Source organism: Oncorhynchus tshawytscha, linkage group LG03, assembly GCF_018296145.1.
Source record: "Oncorhynchus tshawytscha isolate Ot180627B linkage group LG03, Otsh_v2.0, whole genome shotgun sequence".
NCBI classification, from domain to species: domain Eukaryota; kingdom Metazoa; phylum Chordata; class Actinopteri; order Salmoniformes; family Salmonidae; genus Oncorhynchus; species Oncorhynchus tshawytscha.
Window position 1 is genome coordinate 5777261 of NC_056431.1, and position 7500 is coordinate 5784760.

Genomic DNA, 7500 nt, shown 5'->3' on the forward strand with positions numbered 1-7500 from the left:
CATCAAGAGAGAGAGAGAGACACACATCAAGAGAGAGACACACATCAAGAGAGAGAGAGAGAGAGACACATCAAGAGAGAGAGAGACACACATCAAGAGAGAGAGAGAGAGAGAGACACATCAAGAGAGAGAGACACACATCAAGAGAGAGAGACACACATCAAGAGAGAGAGAGAGACACACATCAAGAGAGAGAGAGAGAGACACATCAAGAGAGAGAGACACACACACATCGAGAGAGAGAGAGAGAGAGACAGAGACACACACATCGAGAGAGAGAGAGAGAGAGAGAGAGACACACACATCGAGAGAGAGAGAGAGAGAGAGAGAGAGACACACACACATCGAGAGAGAGAGAGAGAGAGACACACACACACCGAGAGAGAGAGAGAGAGAGACACACACAGAGAGAGAGAGAGAGAGACACACACACATCGAGAGAGAGAGACACACATCAAGAGAGAGAGAGAGAGAGACACACATCGAGAGAGAGAGAGAGACACACACATCAAGAGAGAGACACACACATCAAGAGAGAGAGAGAGACACACACATCAAGAGAGAGAGAGAGACACACATCAGAGAGAGAGAGAGAGAGAGACACACACATCAAGAGAGAGAGAGACACACACACATCAAGAGAGAGAGAGACACACACACAGAGAGAGAGAGAGAGACACACACATCAAGAGAGAGAGAGACACACACATCAGAGAGAGACACACATCAAGAGAGAGAGAGAGAGAGACACACACATCGAGAGAGAGAGAGACACACATCGAGAGAGAGAGAGACACACACGAGAGAGAGAGAGAGAGAGAGACACACATCGAGAGAGAGAGAGAGAGACACACACATCGAGAGAGAGAGAGAGACACACACACATCGAGAGAGAGAGAGAGACACACACACACATCGAGAGAGAGAGAGACACACACACACGAGAGAGAGAGAGAGACACACACATCGAGAGAGAGAGAGAGAGACACACACATCGAGAGAGAGAGAGACACACACACATCGAGAGAGAGAGAGACACACACACATCGAGAGAGAGAGAGAGACACACACATCGAGAGAGAGAGAGACACACACACAGAGAGAGAGAGAGACACACACACATCGAGAGAGAGAGAGACACACACACACATCGAGAGAGAGAGAGACACACACATCGAGAGAGAGAGAGAGACACACACATCGAGAGAGAGAGAGACACACACAGAGAGACACACACATCGAGAGAGACACACACACGAGAGACACACACAGAGAGAGAGACACACACACAGAGAGAGAGAGACACACACACACATCAAGAGAGAGAGACACACACACATCAAGAGAGAGAGACACACACACATCGAGAGAGAGAGACACACACATCAAGAGAGAGACACACACACATCAAGAGAGAGACACACACACATCAAGAGAGAGACACACATCAAGAGAGAGAGACACACATCAAGAGAGAGAGACACACATCAAGAGAGAGAGACACACATCAAGAGAGAGAGACACACATCAAGAGAGAGAGACACACATCAAGAGAGAGAGACACACATCAAGAGAGAGAGACACACATCGAGAGAGAGAGACACAAGAGAGAGAGACACACATCAAGAGAGAGAGACACACATCAAGAGAGAGAGACACGCATCAAGAGAGAGAGACACACATCAAGAGAGAGAGACACACATCAAGAGAGAGAGACACACATCAAGAGAGAGAGACACACATCAAGAGAGAGAGACACGCATCAAGAGAGAGACACACACACATCGAGAGAGAGACACACACACACATCGAGAGAGAGAGAGACACACAGGCACATCGAGAGAGACACACGCACATCGAGAGAGAGAGAGACACACACACATCGAGAGAGAGAGAGAGACACACACATCGAGAGAGAGAGACACATCAGAGAGAGAGACACACATCGAGCGAGAGAGACACACATCAAGAGAGAGAGACACATCAAGAGAGAGAGACACATCAAGAGAGAGAGAGAGAGACACACACACAGAGAGAGAGACATCAAGAGAGAGAGAGAGAGAGACACACACATCGAGAGAGAGACACATCAAGAGAGAGACACACATCAAGAGAGAGAGACACACATCAAGAGAGAGACACACACATCGAGAGAGACACACACAGAGAGAGAGAGAGAGACACACACACATCGAGAGAGAGAGAGACACACACATTGAGAGAGAGAGAGACACACACATTGAGAGAGAGAGAGACACACACACATCGAGAGAGAGAGAGAGAGACACACACATTGAGAGAGAGAGAGAGACACACACACACATTGAGAGAGAGAGAGACACACACACAGAGAGAGAGAGAGACACACACACATTGAGAGAGAGAGAGACACACATCATTGAGAGAGAGAGACACACACATCAGAGAGAGAGAGAGACACACACACATCGAGAGAGAGAGAGACACACACACATTGAGAGAGAGAGAGACACACACACACATCGAGAGAGAGACACATCAAGAGAGAGAGACACACATCAAGAGAGAGACACACATCGAGAGAGACACACACATCGAGAGAGAGAGAGACACACACATCGAGAGAGAGAGAGACACACATCAGAGAGAGAGAGACACACATCGAGAGAGAGAGAGACACACATCAGAGAGAGAGACACATCAGAGAGAGAGAGACACACAAGAGAGAGAGAGACACACGAGAGAGAGAGAGACACATCGAGAGAGAGAGACACATCGAGAGAGAGAGAGACACATCGAGAGAGAGAGAGACACATCAGAGAGAGAGAGACACACACATCAGAGAGAGAGAGACACACATCGAGAGAGAGAGACACACATCGAGAGAGAGAGACACACATCGAGAGAGAGAGACACACATCAAGAGAGAGAGAGAGAGACACACATCAAGAGAGAGAGAGAGAGACACACACATCAAGAGAGAGAGAGAGAGACACACATCAAGAGAGAGAGAGAGACACACATCAAGAGAGAGAGAGAGACACACATCAAGAGAGAGAGAGAGACACACATCAAGAGAGAGAGAGAGACACACATCAAGAGAGAGAGACACACATCAAGAGAGAGAGAGAGAGACACATCAAGAGAGAGAGAGAGAGACACACATCAAGAGAGAGAGAGAGACACACACATCAGAGAGAGAGAGACACACACATCGAGAGAGAGAGAGACACACACACATCGAGAGAGAGAGAGACACACACACATCAAGAGAGAGAGACACACACACATCAAGAGAGAGAGACACACACACATCAAGAGAGAGAGAGACACACACACAACAAGAGAGAGAGACACACACACAACAGAGAGAGAGACACATCAAGAGAGAGAGAGACATCAAGAGAGAGAGAGACACACACATCAAGAGAGAGAGACACACACAACAAGAGAGAGAGACACATCAAGAGAGAGACACACATCAAGAGAGAGAGACACATCAAGAGAGAGAGAGAGAGACACACATCAAGAGAGACACACATCAAGAGAGAGAGACACACATCAAGAGAGAGAGACACACATCAAGAGAGAGAGACACACATCAAGAGAGAGAGAGAGAGACACACATCAAGAGAGAGAGAGACACATCAAGAGAGAGAGAGAGACACACATCGAGAGAGAGAGAGAGACACATCAAGAGAGAGAGACACATCAAGAGAGAGAGAGAGACACACATCAAGAGAGAGAGAGAGAGAGAGAGACACACAGAGAGACACATCAAGAGAGAGAGACACACACACAAGAGAGAGAGAGACACACACATCAAGAGAGAGAGACACACACACAACAAGAGAGAGAGACACACACACAACAAGAGAGAGAGAGACACATCAAGAGAGAGAGAGAGACACACATCAAGAGAGAGAGACACATCGAGAGAGAGACACACATCAAGAGAGAGAGACACACATCAAGAGAGAGAGACACACATCAAGAGAGAGAGACACACACATCGAGAGAGAGACACACACATCGAGAGAGAGACACACACACAGAGAGAGACACACACATCGAGAGAGAGACACATCAAGAGAGAGAGACACACATCAAGAGAGAGAGACACACATCAAGAGAGAGAGACACACATCAAGAGAGAGAGACACACACATCGAGAGAGAGACACACAAGAGAGAGAGAGAGACACACACACACATCAAGACAGAGAGAGAGACACACACACACATCAAGACAGAGAGAGACACACACACACATCAAGACAGAGAGAGAGACACACACACACACATCAAGACAGAGAGAGAGACACACACACACACACATCAAGACAGAGAGAGAGACACACACACACACACATCAAGACAGAGAGAGAGACACACACATCAAGACAGAGAGAGACACACACATCAAGACAGAGAGAGAGACACACACACACACATCAAGACAGAGAGAAAGACACACACACACACACACACATCAAGACAGAGAGAGAGACACACACACACACACACACACATCAAGACAGAGAGAGACACACACACACACACATCAAGACAGAGAGAGAGACACACACATCAAGACAGAGAGAGACACACACACATCAAGACAGAGAGAGAGACACACACACACACACATCAAGACAGAGAGAAAGACACACACACACACACACACATCAAGACAGAGAGAGAGACACACACACACACACATCAAGACAGAGAGAGAGACACACACACACACACATCAAGACAGAGAGAGAGACACACACACACACATCAAGACAGAGAGAGACACACATACACACATCAAGACAGAGAGAGAGACACACATCAAGACAGAGAGAGAGACACACATCAAGAGAGAGAGAGACACACATCAAGAGAGAGAGACACACATCAAGAGAGAGAGACACACATCAAGAGAGAGACACACACAAGACACACACACACACACACATCAAGACAGAGAGAGAGACACACACACACATCAAGACAGAGAGAGAGACACACACACACACATCAAGACAGAGAGAGAGACACACACACACATCAAGACAGAGAGAGAGACACACACACACACATCAAGACAGAGAGAGAGACACACACACACACATCAAGACAGAGAGAGAGACACACACACACACATCAAGACAGAGAGAGACACACACACACACATCAAGACAGAGAGAGAGACACACACACACACATCAAGACAGAGAGAGAGACACACACACACATCAAGACAGAGAGAGAGACACACACACACATCAAGACAGAGAGAGAGACACACACACACATCAAGACAGAGAGAGAGACACACACACACACATCAAGACAGAGAGAGAGACACACACACACACATCAAGACAGAGAGAGAGACACACACACATCAAGACAGAGAGACACACACACACATCAAGACAGAGAGAGAGACACACACACACATCAAGACAGAGAGAGAGACACACACACACATCGAGAGAGAGAGACACACATCGAGAGAGAGAGAGAGAGAGAGAGACACACATCAAGAGAGAGAGACACACATCAAGAGAGAGACGACACACACACACATCAAGAGAGAGACACACACACATCAAGAGAGAGACACACACACACACATCAAGAGAGAGAGAGACACACACACACACACATCAAGAGAGAGAGAGACACACACACACATCAAGAGAGAGAGAGACACACACACACATCAAGAGAGAGAGAGACACACACACACACATCAAGACAGAGAGAGAGAGACACACACATCAAGACAGAGAGAGAGACACACACACACATCAAGACAGAGAGAGAGACACACACACACATCGAGAGAGAGACACACACACACATCGAGAGAGAGACACACATCGAGAGAGAGAGAGACACACACACATCAAGACAGAGAGAGAGACACACACACACATCAAGACAGAGAGAGAGACACACACACACACACATCGAGAGAGAGAGAGACACACACACACATCAAGAGAGAGAGAGACACACACACACATCAAGAGAGAGAGACACACACACACACCTCAAGACAGAGAGAGAGACACACACACACACTCAAGACAGAGAGAGAGACACACACACACATCAAGACAGAGAGAGAGACACACACACACACATCAAGACAGAGAGAGAGACACACACACACATCAGAGAGAGAGACACACACATCGAGAGAGAGAGACACACACACACATCAAGACAGAGAGAGAGACACACACACACATCGAGAGAGAGAGACACACATCGAGAGAGAGAGAGAGAGAGAGACACACATCAAGAGAGAGAGACACACACACACACACACAAGAAGAGAGAGAGAGACACACACACATCAAGAGAGAGAGACACACACACACACACACACACATCAGAGAGAGAGAGACACACACACACATCGAGAGAGAGAGAGAGACACACACACACCTCGAGAGAGAGAGACACACACACACACCTCAAGAGAGAGAGAGACACACACACACACCTCAAGAGAGAGAGAGACACACACACACACATCAAGAGAGAGAGAGACACACACACACACACACACAAGAGAGAGAGAGACACACACACACACCTCAAGAGAGAGAGAGACACACACACACACCTCAAGAGAGAGAGAGACACACACACACACCTCAAGAGAGAGAGACACACACACACACACCAAGAGAGAGAGAGACACACACACACACCTCAAGAGAGAGAGAGACACACACACACACACACACATCAAGAGAGAGAGAGACACACACACACACCATCAAGAGAGAGAGAGACACACACACACACATCAAGAGAGAGAGAGACACACACACACACATCAAGAGAGAGAGAGACACACACACACATCAAGAGAGAGAGAGACACACACACACACACACACATCAAGAGAGAGAGACACACATCAAGAGAGAGACACACATCAAGAGAGAGAGAGAGAGACACACACACATCAAGAGAGAGAGAGAGAGAGACACACACACACAGAGAGAGAGAGAGAGAGAGACACACACACATCAAGAGAGAGAGAGACACACACATCGAGAGAGAGAGACACACACACATCAAGACAGAGAGAGAGAGAGAGAGAGAGACACACACATCAGAGAGAGAGAGAGAGAGAGAGAGAGAGAGACACACATCAAGAGAGAGAGAGAGACACACACATCAGAGAGAGAGAGAGACACACACACACATCGAGAGAGAGAGAGAGACACACACACACACATCGAGAGAGAGAGAGAGACACACACACACGAGAGAGAGAGAGACACACACATCGAGAGAGAGAGAGAGACACATCAGAGACAGAGAGAGAGAGAGAGACACACATCAGAGAGAGAGAGACACACACACATCAGAGAGAGAGAGAGAGAGAGAGACACACACATCAGACAGAGAGAGAGAGACACACACACACATCAGAGAGAGAGAGAGAGACACACACACATCACAGAGACAGAGAGAGAGAGACACACACACATCAGAG

At 47.6% G+C, this 7500-nt stretch overlaps 1 protein-coding gene across 4 annotated transcripts in view; it reads right to left on the reverse strand.

The window, feature by feature from the left end:
• Positions 1-7500, reverse strand: part of LOC112247698 (epsin-1) — a 58626-nt gene that overhangs the window by 45053 nt on the left and 6073 nt on the right. The gene's annotated exons all lie outside the window — the stretch shown is intronic.